This window comes from Lactuca saligna, chromosome 2 (genome assembly GCF_052625555.1).
Source record: "Lactuca saligna cultivar CGN05327 chromosome 2, ASM5262555v1, whole genome shotgun sequence".
NCBI classification, from domain to species: domain Eukaryota; kingdom Viridiplantae; phylum Streptophyta; class Magnoliopsida; order Asterales; family Asteraceae; genus Lactuca; species Lactuca saligna.
Window position 1 is genome coordinate 51665315 of NC_136418.1, and position 16371 is coordinate 51681685.

Below are 16371 nucleotides of genomic sequence, written 5' to 3' on the forward strand. Positions count from 1 at the left end.
TAAGAGGTAAGGACTCGTCAATTGGTTCAACCGGATTTTCCTCCTCAGGTTGAGCGCCAGCGGTAGAGGTTCCTTCATCCCTCGATTCTTGAATCTCTTCAAGTTCGACCTGCCTCCCACTGTCTCCTTGGTTTATGAGTTCTCGATCTCGGAAAACCTCTCTCCTTGCAACGAAGACAACATTGTCATTCGGTCTATAGAAGAGATATCCAAAGGATTTCTGTGGGTAGCCGATGAAAATACATCGCTCACTACGAGGTTCGAGCTTGTCGTGAGTATCTTGTCTTACAAAAGCCTCGCAACCCCAAACCTTGATATGTGCCAACGAGGGAGCTTTCCCTGTCCACATCTCGTGAGGTGTTTTGGCAACCTTCTTTGTAGGGACTCGGTTAAGGATATGGGCGGAAGTCTCTAAGGCATACCCCCAGAATGAGATAAGTAGTGAAGCACAACTCATCATAGAATGAACCATGTCTAAGAAGGTTCGATTTAGCCTTTCTGCCACACCATTCAACTCTGGTGTCCTAGGTGGCGTTAATTGCGAAACTATTCTGCATTCTTTGAGATAGTTGTGGAATTCAAGACTTAGGTACTCTCCTCCTCGATCGGATCGAAGCATCTTGATTTTCCTGCCCAATTGATTCTCCACTTCATGTTTGAATTCTTTGAACTTTTCAAACGTTTCTGACTTGTGCTTGATTAAGTAAATATACCCATATCTACTATAATAATCAATGAAAGTCACATAGAAGCGGTTCGCATCCTTTGTGGTGGATCTAAAGGGTCCACATACATCGGTATGTATGAGATCCAATAAACCCTCACCCCTTTCACAAGTACCAGTGAAGGGTGACTTGGTCATCTTTCCAAGAAAACAAGACTCACACGTGTCATCTTCCCTAAGGTCGAATGACTCCAACACTCCATCCTTTTGGAGTTGGGCTATGAGCTTCTTGTTGACATGTCGAAGATGACAATGCCACAAACATGCTTTATCCATACTATTGGAAGAATCCATGCATAAAACATCATTTCCTAGGTTATCTACAATCATAATAGTCTCATAAATTCCATTACAAGGCATTACTTCAAAATATAAAACACCATTTAGATAAGCATAAATCGAACCATTCTCATTATTAAATGAATATCTAAATCCTTATCTAAACAAACCATGAAATGAAATGATGTTTCTTGCCATATCCGGCGAGTAGCAACAATTATTCAAATCTAAACTTAATCCATTACTAAGCACTAAAGAATACACTCCAATCTTGGTGACAGGTGACGATCTTTTGTTTCCCATGATTAGATTTATTCTTCCATGCTCCACATCCCTATTTCTTTTTAGTCCCTGCAATTCAGAACAAATGTGGTAACCACACCCGGTATCAAGAACCCAAGAAATAGCATGAGATGAATCACTAGATTTAATTGTGTAAATACCTACGAATGACGGCTTGATCTTTCCATCCTTAATGGCTTGCAGATATTCTGGGCAACTTCTCTTCCAATGCCCTATTTTGTGGCAATGGTGGCACTCTGCCTCCTTCGGGTTAGGGTTGGGTTTAGTAGGATCAACCTTGGTCCCACTAGAAGAGGAACCATCTCGGGATTTTCCCTTGTGGTGGCTCTTTGACGGAGCCTTCCTCTTTTTGCCCCTTCCCTGCCCTACAACCAAAACAGGAGCAGCAGGTGGATTGGGAGTTTGTGCAACAAACTTGTCCTTAAGGTTGCTCTCAGCAACCCTTAAAAGCCCTTGGAGCTTGCTTAGTGTGACCTCTTCCTTGTTCATGTGGTAGGTTATCCTAAATTGGTTGTAACACGGAGGCAAGGAGTGAAGGACCATGTCGATAGCCAAGTCTTCCCCAAAGTCGACATTCAACTTGCGAAGACGATCGACATACCTTTGCATCTTTTTCAAGTGTACGGTTAGAGATTCTCCATTTCCCATTTTAGTAGTGATCATGTTAGTGAAGATCTTGTAACGTTCTTGCTCGCGTTTTTATGGTATCTCTCCAATCAGTCTTGATGAATCTCGTACGGATACATGTCCTCATAGGACTTTTGGAATTCGACATTCATTGTGGCTATCATGATGCAATGAACTTTCATTGCATCACGCTCATGAGTCTCAAAGACAGTCATTTCAACCGGAGTATCGATTTCTGGATTGACTTTTTCAAGTTTCTCGTCAAGGAAATACTCCTTGTCCTCGTAGCGAGCAATCGTGCGTATGTATCTTATCCATTCGCTAAAGTTCGTTCCATCGAAAGTCACTTTTTGGCAAAGGCTCATTAACGTGAATGAGCTAGCAGCAGCATTCTTTGCGTTCGACATCTACAAATAGAAAAGGACAAAGTTTGATTAGAATTGAATCCCTAATTGTGACATCCCCAAAATCACGGCCAGAAAAGACCGGTTTTGTTTATACTTTATTTCAAAATCAGAGTTATCTTTTAATAAAAGGGTTGCGGAATTTGTCCCAAAACAATAATATGATAAAGATTTATCAAAAGCATTTCCATAGAAATTTATTTCATTAAAAGACTCGGGATGTCATGTTCGTACAGATCAAAAGTATAAACAGTACAATATAAGCCTTACTACATTATTTCATATCTACAGGCCTATATCCGTAATCCCTCGTCCAAAACATCACACCTATGCTCATGCGCCACTACCTGTAATGCATAAAACTGAGTGGGTCAGGCTTGGGAGCCTGGTGAGCACATAGGGTTTTCAACCCACAATAAGTTTATTAATTTCATCAATCAACAATAACCCGATTACCCGTTCCCGTTATCCTCACTTTACGTCCCTAAACACCTATCATAAGGGACCTAGCCTAAGGATCATCATCGGGACGGACACTACTGCTAAGGGGATTCCTTAGCAATAAATGTCCTAATAGGCAACCATGTGGGGGATGGAGTACACCGGTGAACACATCGTTCACAACACCTACAGGTTGCGAGCCTGCTAGTGTTCCACTGGACTGTCTAGAAGAGTCCGTGGTCGTCATCTATACTCCGCTAGATGACTGGATCAACAACAACAACATCGAGGCCTCTCATCATTTTATCACACATCACCTATTACATCTACCCATGTTTTACCCCAACATTTTCGTAGATATAAAATACATATACAGTTTAAATCATTGAAAACATGTATGACAACGTTCATCTAGCATAGATAGCTAGTATTCAGATAATATGCACACATAGCACGTAATTTATATAAAATACTTCATATCTATGTGTAAGTTGAAGGTAACTATGCACTCACCGGAAAAGGTGGTGATTCCGAACTCAGACAGCGCTTCGCTTCTTAAAAAGAATTTTTCTTCGACGAAACCTAGTATTATTACCACTAGAGTTTAGTTTATTATTCGTCGAGACTAATTAATAGTCTAGCTATTATTATTATTATATAAGCGTCAAAAAAAAATACTTATATAACCCATAATAATAGCCCAAGTATTTATTATAAGTTCCTAATAACGTTACTATAATTAAATAAAAGTTATATTAAAAATAGCGTAGGCGTAGCTCACTTACAGCGGGTTTTATAGAAAACCGGGCTTTGCTTGGAGCAGCGTTCCCGAGCCGAAAAGCTCTTCTTCTCAGAGCCTTCGAGCACTCCGGGGCTTCCGCCTCGTGCTAGGGAGGTTCCCTAGGCTTTTCGGGGGATTTCGGGGCTAGAGAGAGGTTCTAGAGAGAGAGAGAGAGTAAAGAGAAGAAAGAATGGGAAAGGTGTGAAGAAAATGAGGGTGGGAGAGGTGGTATTTATAGGGTGAAATGTGGCTGAACTTGGTGCCACATGTCACCATCTGGTGGCAAGCCTTGGGGAGAAAGCAATGGCCAAGATTGTGCCACATCACCCATTTTCGCACAGCACACTTCCGACTTCTAAAATCCGTAACTTTCACATACGACCTCCGTTTTTTACGTTCTTTATATCCACGCGTAGGTAATAATAAGATCTACAACTTTCATTTTGACACCGTCAGCTAATTCTCGACCGATCTTAAATTTAACAGTACAAGGAGATTATACTGTTAAACGTCTGCGTAAAATTAATAACTTCTACATACGGACTCTGTTTTTGTCTGTCTTTTTACCGTTGATTTCCTATTAATGAGATCTTCAACTCTCATTTATGTTGCGTAAGCCAAAAACCGCTCGAACTAAAATTCGAGTTTCAGGTCGTGCACTGCTAAGCCGAATCTTAGAAAAATCATAACTTCTTCATACGAAGTCAGATTTGGGTGTTCTTTTTATCGATGTTCTTAGTTTAACATATTCTACGACTTTTGTTTAGATTGCTAAGGCTAAAAAGTCTTCTATCGTAAATTCACTATTTACGTTTCCCGGTGTCGTGCCGGTTTTGTCGTAAAACTTCGGCGGACCATAACTTCTTCTTTATAGCTCGGATTTCGGCATTCTTTATATGCACGGAAACCTTGAGACATATTCTACAACTTTATGTAGAGATATCGGGATTATCTCACACTTTAATTTTGACGCTCATTTTTATTCTTTATTAATTATACATTTATAATTAAATAATAAACACATAAACACACATAATTCACATAATACTCAAATATTTCATATTTATTACTTCAAAAAGAGTTACAATAGTTGACCTAGACTATTACATTGACAAAAATGCTTAGCCCTGAAAACCCGGGCGTTACAATTCTCACCCCCTTAGGATGATTCCGTCCCGGAATCATGCATCAGCAAACAGATGTGGATAGCGACTCATCATGTCATCCTCTGTTTCCCAAGTGAGATTCGGCCCATTCGAATGTTTCCATCGGACTAGCACCAAGTCGACCATCTTGCGTCGTAACTTCTTAGTCTTACGGTCAATAATTGCCTCAGGCTCTTCGATCAGCCTTTTATTCTCATCCATCCTTAATTCCGAGATTGGAATTATGTCAGGAACATCTCCCATGAATTTCCTCAAATAACACACATGGAAGGTGTTATGAATACCATTGAGTTCTTCGGGCAATTCCAGCTTGTAAGCTTGGTTCCCAATCCTTTGAAGAACTTTGAATGGTCCAATAAACCTTGGACTCAACTTTCCTCGTTTCCCAAATCGTATAAGTCCCTTCCACGGTGAGACTTTAAGTAAAACGGAATCCCCAACTTCGAAGGTTATCGGTCGTCTTTTCTTGTCGGCATAGCTCTTCTGACGATCCTGAGCTGCTAACATTCTTTCCCTAATCACCTTCAATTTCTCAGCAGTCTCATGGACTATCTCGGGGCCCATAAACTGCTTCTCTCCGGCTTCAAGCCAACAAGACGGCGTACGACACTTCTGCCCATACAAGGCTTGATAAGGAGCCATCTTGATGCTCGAGTGAAAACTATTGTTGTAGGAAAATTCTACCAGAGGTAAGTGCTCGTCCCAATTCCCTTGGAATTCGAGGGTACATGCTCTCAGCATATCTTCCAATGTCTGAATCGTTCTTTCACTCTGACCATCAGTTTGCGGATGGTAAGCAGTACTCAAACACAACTTTGTACCCAACTCCTCTTGTAGACTCCTCCAAAACCTTGACGTGAAACGACTATCACGATCTGACACAATCGTAAGAGGGACACCGTGAAGTCTTACAATTTCCTTCACGTAAGCATTTGCGAGCTTATCCATAGACCACTTCTCGTTGGCGGCTATGAAGTGTGCACTCTTGGTGAAACGATCCACAACTACCCAAATCATGTCGTGTCCATTCTTCGTTCTTGGCAGTTTAGTCACAAAATCCATGGTGATGTCTTCCCATTTACCCATGGGTACAGGTAAGGGTTCTAAACTCCCATACGGTTTTTGATGTTGTGCCTTAACCCTCGCACATGTTACGCACTCAGCCACATACTTCGCAACATCGAGCTTCATCGTCGGCCACCAGTAGTAGGGTTTTAGGTCCTTATACATTTTAGTGCTACCGGGATGAATCGAGTACATGGTCTTGTGTGCTTCTTCCATTAGAAGATCTCTTATTCCTCCCGTCTTAGGTACCCAAATTCGATCTTGGAATACATTCAGTCCTCGACTGTTCGTACCGAACACTAACGTTTTTCCCAAACGTTCTTCCTTTCGGTCATTCTTTTCTAAGGCTTCTTCTTGAGCTTTCCTGATACTTTCCACAATCATCGAGACGACTTCAATTCTTAACGCTCTTGGCCTTCTTCTTTCAAGATTGACTTTCCGACTGAGAGCATCAGCAACAATATTTGCTTTACCTGGGTGGTAAAGTATCTCACAGTCGTAGTCCTTGAGAAGTTCTAGCCAGCGTCGTTGCCTCATGTTCAACTCCTTCTGATTAAAGAGATACTGGAGACTCTTATGATCAGTGAAGAGCTTGCACTTCGTGCCGTAGAGGTAATGCCTCCATATCTTTAAGGCGAATACTACCGCTGCCAACTCCAGATCATGAGTGGGGTAGTTCTTTTCGTGCTCTTTCAATTGTCGAGATGCGTATGCTATCACCTTTTCTCTTTGGGTCAGAACACAACCTAACCCGACTCCAGATGCATCACTATAAACTGCGAAATCTTCGACTCCATCGGGTAGAGAAAGTATCGGCGCTTCACATAACTTCTTCTTTAGCTTCTCGAACGCCTCATCATGTTTCTCACTCCATGTATACGTAGCTCCTTTATGGGTCAAAGTTGTTAATGGAGCAGCTATCAAAGAAAAGCCTTGGATAAATCGTCGGTAATATCCGGCTAATCCTAGAAAGCTTCGAATCTCCGTGGGATTCTTCGGACGTTCCCACTTCATTACAGCTTCGATCTTGGCAGGGTCAACCATTATTCCTTCTTGGTTAACAACATGACCCAAGAATTGGACTTCCCGTATCCAAAAGTCGCATTTTGAGAACTTTGCAAAAAGCTTCTCCTTCTTTAACACCTCCAACACTTCTCGTAGATGCTTGCCATGCTCCTCCTGGCTTTTCGAGTAAATGAGAATGTCGTCGATGAACACTATCACAGATTTATCGAGGAATGGTTTACAAACCCTATTCATCAAATCCATGAATGCTGCGGGAGCATTGGTTAGTCCGAACGACATAACCAAGAACTCGTAGTGTCCATATCTTGTTCTGAATGCAGTCTTCTCAATATCCTGCTCTCTCACCTTCAGCTGATGATATCCTGACCTAAGATCGATCTTTGAGAAGTAGCTCGAACCTTGCAGCTGATCGAATAGATCATCAATCCTCGGTAATGGATACTTGTTCTTCACCGTTGCCTTATTCAACTCTCGGTAGTCTATGCACATCCTCATGCTTCCGTCCTTCTTCTTCACGAATAACACCGGAGCTCCCCAGGGTGATGAACTAGGTCGAATGAAACCGCTATCCAACAGCTCCTGAAGTTGCGTCATGAGCTCCTTCATCTCCGTCGGTGCTAATCGGTAAGGTGCCTTTGCTATCGGTGTTGTTCCTGGTAATAAGTCTATACGAAATTCTACTTGCCTATCAGGTGGTAATCCAGGAAGATCTTCGGGAAAGACTTCCGGATAATCGCACACAACCGGTATATTCTGCACCTCTTTCTTTTCTTTCTTAGCATCGATTACGAATGCCAAGTACGATGCACATCCCTTGGACAAACATTTCCTAGCTTTCATCAAGGATATGATTCCAGAACTCACTCTGCGTTTGTCCCCGTACACCATAAATGATTCCTTTCCGGGTGGGTTTATCCTAACTATCTTCTTTCGGCATAATATCTCGGCATCGTTGGCGCTAAGCCAATCCATACCCAAAACGATGTCGAAACCGTTTATCTCTATGGGTAATAGTTCCTCCTGGAATTCGTTTCCGTTTAGGTCAATGACGATGTTCCTAATACGATTACTAACAGGTACGAATTTGCCACTGGCAACTTCTACAATTACGGCGTTATCAAGTTTTTCTACAGGTAATGCTAATTTCGCACTAAATTTATGCGACACAAAGGAGTAGTTGGCTCCGGAATCAAACAGTATATTTGCAGGCAAACCATTTACAAGAAAGGTACCTGAAGCGACGTCTGCTACCTCCTTTGCAGCCTCGAGCGTCATCTGGAAGGCTCTCGCCTTCGGCTTTGGTGGTATGTTGGGTCTTCCTGCCTCCTTCTTCTTCGGGCAGTCCTTCAAAATGTGCCCTTCTTCATTACACCCATAACAGGCCTTCTGGTTAAGAGTGCATTCGTTGGCATAGTGCCCAGGCTTTCCGCATTTGTAACAAGTGACCCCTCCATCACACTTCCCAGAGTGCTTCTTCTTGCACTTGTCACACCACTTTGCTTCTGATCCTCCTCCTCTCGAACTAGACTTCGAGAATCTACCTTTCTTACCGGACCTCGAGGATCCGTCAAATTTCCGTTTCTCTCCCACTTCCGCTCTCTCCAGACCCTTTTCTCGTATCTGGGTCTCCACATTCTTAGCAGCCCAGATGGCAGCTTTCAAAGTGGTAGTTTGCTTGACCATTGGGCCGAAGTCCGCTGGTAATCCGAGGGCAAATTTGTTAACCTTGGAGAGTTCAGTTGGGACGAGGTGAGGAACAAGCTTCATTTTCTCAGTAAAGCTTGCAGCGTATTCAGTAACGCTCATTCTTCCCTTCTTCAGATTCTGGAATTCGTTGCTGATCTCCAGAAGATCCTGCTCAGAGCAGTATTGCATCTTCAACTGTACCAGAAAATCCTCCCACGACATTTTGCTTGCTTCACCTTTGGGCATTGAATCAGCTAATAGCTTCCACCAGCTTAGTACTCCAGATTTCAATAGAGGAACTGCAAGAGCAGTCTTCTGCCTATTGCTACACTCGCAACTCTCAAACATTGTCTCCATCTCAGAGATCCAGTTCATGACTTCCACCGGCGTCGGGCTTCCGGATAGACTCGGTGGCTTGGATGCCATGAAATCCTTGTATTTGCATCCACGTCCATCATTTCCTCCATCCTGGTGGTTTTGCCTAACTATCGGTGGGTTGGCTTGACCAATAGTCCCACTGTAGTTTCCTTCTTCAGTCTGCCCTTCGTTCAACTCGGGCTGTTCGAGCTGAATAGTCGCTTCCTCTCGATTTTGCTGGAGCAAACGCCTGGTTTCCTCCATTTGACGATCCAACATTGCCTGGATCATCGCTTGCACTCCGGCCATCGTTATTGGTCCGGCAGCGGCTTCCACAACTGGTATTTGCTCGATCACGGGGGGTTGGTGTCCGTTCCCATTTGCGTTTACGTTTCCGCTACGGGTCCTTACCATCTTGATCTATATACCGAATAAGGTGGATTTAGATCTTTATTTAGGAGAGACGTTTTAAATCGTCCTTATCACTCCGAAACGTTTACATGCTAGTTCTAATATCGTAGTCGTACGTTTAGAATCCTAAACACATAAGGTTCCAGATCCGGTCGGCAACAGACCATAGATCCCGAACAAAATAACAGCATATCATGCATAAAACATTTAGCACATAAAAGCATTTTAGGCACAATTCCTAAAATAAGCTAGTGCTCACACCTCACAATCATCGCTTAGCATTCTAAGTTTAAGTCTAGAAATCCTACAAATTCCTAGTTCGCTTAAACTAATGCTCTGATACCAACTGTGACATCCCCAAAATCACGGCCAGAAAAGACCGGTTTTGTTTATACTTTATTTCAAAATCAGAGTTATCTTTTAATAAAAGGGTTGCGGAATTTGTCCCAAAACAATAATATGATAAAGATTTATCAAAAGCATTTCCATAGAAATTTATTTCATTAAAAGACTCGGGATGTCATGTTCGTACAGATCAAAAGTATAAACAGTACAATATAAGCCTTACTACATTATTTCATATCTACAGGCCTATATCCGTAATCCCTCGTCCAAAACATCACACCTATGCTCATGCGCCACTACCTGTAATGCATAAAACTGAGTGGGTCAGGCTTGGGAGCCTGGTGAGCACATAGGGTTTTCAACCCACAATAAGTTTATTAATTTCATCAATCAACAATAACCCGATTACCCGTTCCCGTTATCCTCACTTTACGTCCCTAAACACCTATCATAAGGGACCTAGCCTAAGGATCATCATCGGGACGGACACTACTGCTAAGGGGATTCCTCAGCAATAAATGTCCTAATAGGCAACCATGTGGGGGATGGAGTACACCGGTGAACACATCGTTCACAACACCTACAGGTTGCGAGCCTGCTAGTGTTCCACTGGACTGTCTAGAAGAGTCCGTGGTCGTCATCTATACTCCGCTAGATGACTGGATCAACAACAACAACATCGAGGCCTCTCATCATTTTATCACACATCACCTATTACATCTACCCATGTTTTACCCCAACATTTTCGTAGATATAAAATACATATACAGTTTAAATCATTGAAAACATGTATGACAACGTTCATCTAGCATAGATAGCTAGTATTCAGATAATATGCACACATAGCACGTAATTTATATAAAATACTTCATATCTATGTGTAAGTTGAAGGTAACTATGCACTCACCGGAAAAGGTGGTGATTCCGAACTCAGACAGCGCTTCGCTTCTTAAAAAGAATTTTTCTTCGACGAAACCTAGTATTATTACCACTAGAGTTTAGTTTATTATTCGTCGAGACTAATTAATAGTCTAGCTATTATTATTATTATATAAGCGTCAAAAAAAAATACTTATATAACCCATAATAATAGCCCAAGTATTTATTATAAGTTCCTAATAACGTTACTATAATTAAATAAAAGTTATATTAAAAATAGCGTAGGCGTAGCTCACTTACAGCGAGTTTTATAGAAAACCGGGCTTTGCTTGGAGCAGCGTTCCCGAGCCGAAAAGCTCTTCTTCTCAGAGCCTTCGAGCACTCCGGGGCTTCCGCCTCGTGCTAGGGAGGTTCCCTAGGCTTTTCGGGGGATTTCGGGGCTAGAGAGAGGTTCTAGAGAGAGAGAGAGAGTAAAGAGAAGAAAGAATGGGAAAGGTGTGAAGAAAATGAGGGTGGGAGAGGTGGTATTTATAGGGTGAAATGTGGCTGAACTTGGTGCCACATGTCACCATCTGGTGGCAAGCCTTGGGGAGAAAGCAATGGCCAAGATTGTGCCACATCACCCATTTTCGCACAGCACACTTCCGACTTCTAAAATCCGTAACTTTCACATACGACCTCCGTTTTTTACGTTCTTTATATCCACGCGTAGGTAATAATAAGATCTACAACTTTCATTTTGACACCGTCAGCTAATTCTCGACCGATCTTAAATTTAACAGTACAAGGAGATTATACTGTTAAACGTCTGCGTAAAATTAATAACTTCTACATACGGACTCTGTTTTTGTCTGTCTTTTTACCGTTGATTTCCTATTAATGAGATCTTCAACTCTCATTTATGTTGCGTAAGCCAAAAACCGCTCGAACTAAAATTCGAGTTTCAGGTCGTGCACTGCTAAGCCGAATCTTAGAAAAATCATAACTTCTTCATACGAAGTCAGATTTGGGTGTTCTTTTTATCGATGTTCTTAGTTTAACATATTCTACGACTTTTGTTTAGATTGCTAAGGCTAAAAAGTCTTCTATCGTAAATTCACTATTTACGTTTCCCGGTGTCGTGCCGGTTTTGTCGTAAAACTTCGGCGGACCATAACTTCTTCTTTATAGCTCGAATTTCGGCATTCTTTATATGCACGGAAACCTTGAGACATATTCTACAACTTTATGTAGAGATATCGGGATTATCTCACACTTTAATTTTGACGCTCATTTTTATTCTTTATTAATTATACATTTATAATTAAATAATAAACACATAAACACACATAATTCACATAATACTCAAATATTTCATATTTATTACTTCAAAAAGAGTTACAATAGTTGACCTAGACTATTACATTGACAAAAATGCTTAGCCCTGAAAACCCGGGCGTTACACTAATTATCACCCAATATGAAAATTTTGGGCTAGGATCCAACAACATTATTTACACATTAGAAAAGGGATGTCGTAATCCAACGTGCAAACAATTTGAAGGTAAGTGAATGACGATTCACTATTTCTCCATCATGAAAACATAACCTTAAGTTTTAAATGCATTTAGAATTCCTAGATATTGATGAGATTCATTGAACTTTTCAATGGCATGTTTAAATCTCGATATGCCCCTCTCGTTTGTGACTGGGATGCCGAGAATCACAAAGTGGGTGTGAATAACCATGCAAATCTAGACGGTGCCTTCATTGTTACTATCACATATTCGATGTGCCGGTAAACCACACACGCTCCACCGAACTATGATAAACAATGAATCACCCTTTGCCACCTTTGCTTAGAACCAATTAGTGTGCCGGTAAACCACACACGCTCCACTAACTTCTTAGCAAGGGTGCAAAGTGTAATTTCATGGGTTTGCATCAATTCACTTTTCCTAAAGTAACTAGGATTGGGAATTTGAAAAACATGTAGTTACTTTGTATTTTAACATTATACTTTTAATGAGGAGATAGGGTTGCCCTATCCTACCCTTTCGGCTAACGACCCTCCACCGGTCAAGCAAGCGGTGGGTGTGAGTGTACACCCATTAAGCGCCATTTTATAGGCAGCAACCTTATACCCACCTTATAGACCGGCTTCGTGAATGAGGCCTACTAACGGTAAGACTAGCATTTTAATTATACATACATATATATATATATATATATATATATATATATATATATATATATATATATATATATATATTATTCTTGTAATATTATATTAGAATAGGGTTGAATTTTAAACTTTGTAAAATTCTAGGGTTTGAAATTTAAGTTGTCCAAATTAAACTTTTAATCACAAAACCAAATTTCAAAACTTGAGGATTAGTTTTAAACTTTTCAAAACATAAGGGATCAAATAACAAATAATTTAAATTAACCATTTAATCTCATAATTATACATATTTGATTTATTTAAATGTTTCTTGCAAAACAATTCACCAATTTAATAAAAATAATCAATTAATATCATATAAGGAAATTATTATTCAACTAATTGGTAAATATCTTTTGTTAGGTCAAGAATATACTCACATATATGTTAAAATTCGAATTTTACTGACCCATAAAGATTAAGGCAAGTTTCCATAAGAAAAACAACAAGAAATCCCGAAACTAGCTCTATCTGAAGCTCGAACTGACCGAGTACCACAATGGACTCGCCGAGTTAAGGCGTACTCGCTGAGTCCACTATGGAACTCGCCGAGTTCATTAGGAAGATGTACAAAAATCGAATTTTGCAATCAACAAGCAATCAACCAATGCATCAATTCAATAGAAACCAACGAGGCTCTGATACCACTGATGGGTTTAAGCCATAAGAACTTTCCTATGTGCACATGCAAACTCTAATGCTTGGATCTAGGTTTCTCTAATTGAACATGAAATGTATCCAATACTTTTATTGATAGATCTAGTATACATATTCAAATCATAACATATGAAATCAGATCTAAAGGAATACCTTGAGTTGCTTGCTTGAATCTTCTTGTCTTTGGAGCTTAGAGTCACAATTGTCACTCCTCTAATAGCTTACAAACACCAACTAGCAAGAGGATGATAATAGAGAGATGGGAGGGTGAGAAAATCGGCCCTAGGGTTTCTTGTATTGCATGAGTGTCGATTTCCTCCACCCAGTGGGTCTATATATACTATGAGCTACTAGGGTTACACCTTAAACCGTAATTGAATAACTTCGGCCCTAAGCAATCCAATAATCCCTATAGACTAGGCCTTGGATGATTTCTAGGTTTCTCCAAACCCTAAAATCGTCCACCCTCACATCTATAAAGATTCATAGCCCAAAATACAACTATCACACATTTGACAGTTTATGCCCCTTTATTCAATGAACCTCTTTAAGTCACCAAATTAATTCTTAATTAATTTATGACTTATATTAATCAAATGACAATATTATTATTCCTTGTATTATTCTCATAATACAATATTTCTTCTCTCATTATAAATCATCTTGTCAAGTTGCTATGGTGAAGGCAACCCAAAAGAACCATGTTCAACCGGGTCAAATACTTGTCAAATATAGTTACAGCCTTAGACACTATTCCAACAATAACAACAACAAAACATGTAAAACATCTTTTCCCTTTTGATAACATAGCTCCAATATGCATGGTTTTACTTTCTATATGATTATAAAATATCATAACTTTTTAATATTTCAATAAAAAAATATAATAGAAAAATAACATGTTTGATCTCAAAGGCATAGCGGTTTGTTTCCATTGACTTTGTTTTTACAACATAAAGATCAATTTGTCTTTAACCATCATTCATTGGTCCAGATTTAAAAACATGAAATGTAACCCATTAGATATCTGCATCTCTAAAAAGATCAAAGAAATACAAACATATATAGATTTATATGTACAAAAACAAATTTAAAATCACTTACATACCCACACCCACAGATTGATAGGAATATATAAAATACAAATACACAAATCTACAAAATATAAAAAACACACTCATATGAAAATACCTGCCCTGCCTTGAGTAAAATTTAGTTGTAGTAAGATATCCTCTTGTTTTGGATGTTGAGATAACCTGGAACCATAAATAGAAACTATAACAACACAGACAATCGAACATATAACAAAATACAAATCACAGAATCACATACACATACATAGTCACACACTTTCTACTTTAGGCACATACAAAGACTTCTTATACATAATTAAAATATTAAGCATATTTGTTTTTCTCTTTTCATATGCAAATATATCCAAGAAAATAGTATTAATAAAGAAAAGCTCCCACCAGTAATGTGAAAAATAAACCTTGGCTTACTTCTAGAAAAGAATCATGTGGAGTTTAAACCTGTGAACCAGCAAAAGATGATGATTATACCAGAAATTGGAATAAGAACACAAAATAGACACATAGAAGTAGATCTTACTCAATTCCATCCTTCCTGAGCTCCACAAACGTTGATCATCCTTTATTCCTTCTTGAAAAAAATAACAAAGCTCTCTATATTGTCTCTCTAATATCGTCCTTCATGAGGAACACCTAAACACACTGGCATGGAGTAATGAGAGAGAGATAGAGGGAGAAAGAGAGAGAGAGAGAGAGGTTGATCATCCTTTATTCCTTCTTGAAAAAAACGACAAAGCTCTCTATATTGTCTCTCTAATATCGTCCTTCATGAGGAACACCTAAACACAGTCACGGAGTAATGAGAGAGAGAGAGAGAAAGAGAGAGGTGGTGAAGGTGAGACAATTAGGCTTGAAGGCGTTGTGACTCTTTTACTAAAAGAACAAAAAATCAGTAAGCAAACACAAAATCAAGTACTTATTAGTTATTTTCTTTGTTGTGAACAATGCAAGGAGGTGGATGTTAGGGCTTCGGGTGTGTCGTGAAGGCGGTGGTGCGATGATAGTCTAAATCCATGTTCTTTGGCAGAGGTAGTCACACCCAAACCCCTAAATTGTTATGGAGAACAAGAAAATCGATATCAAAGACTTAATATGCACATAAAGTCCAAAATTAGTTCTTTATATTTTCAAACCTGGATTTTACCTTCAATTTTATTTAGTCTCACAAAAAACCTACAACTTCATATCGATAGGCAACTTCATGTACTTTGACTTGGTTGACAACTATTTAGGGTTACAAAAAAGCAGAGATGGTAAAGAGAAATGGGATCGTTCTAGAGAGGAGGAACAATTTCAACATTTGAAATGGAAAGGAGTGTGAAATATAGAGAGAGAAAGAAAGAGAGGGTAGAGGGGACAAAGGGAAGCGTGGTATTTAAAACTCAAACCCCATTTTTACGTATTCACCGAATAAGAATCGAGTTGTGGAAATCAACAAGGAATAATGGTTCATTTTGACCGATTCAATTTGAAGATGAGAGCGGAGACCAATTCAAGGAACATATTGGAATAAGTCTTCATTTTAACAGATTTAGTTTGATGAACGTGAGTTAGGTGAAAATTTCTAATAGATAAAAGTGAGAGTATGGATTCAACTTTTGACTAAATGAGATTCGATGCATAAAGTTGTTGTATATATTGCATAAGGGCTTATACGACTTAAAATTCAGCATTTGTGTCACACCCCCGAACCAGACGGCGGAAACGTCCGAGGGCTATCGTGACTCATTGAATACCATTACAATGCATATACATGAAACATAACATAAAACATCACCAACATTTGGAATAGTACAACCGATAGTGTTTACATTCGTTACATTGTTCAAACATTACATTCTCAAAATAACTGTTCAACATCACTTAAACCACAGCAAACATCATAGAGTATAAATCATCCGTCACCTTATCTGTTACCTGAGAATA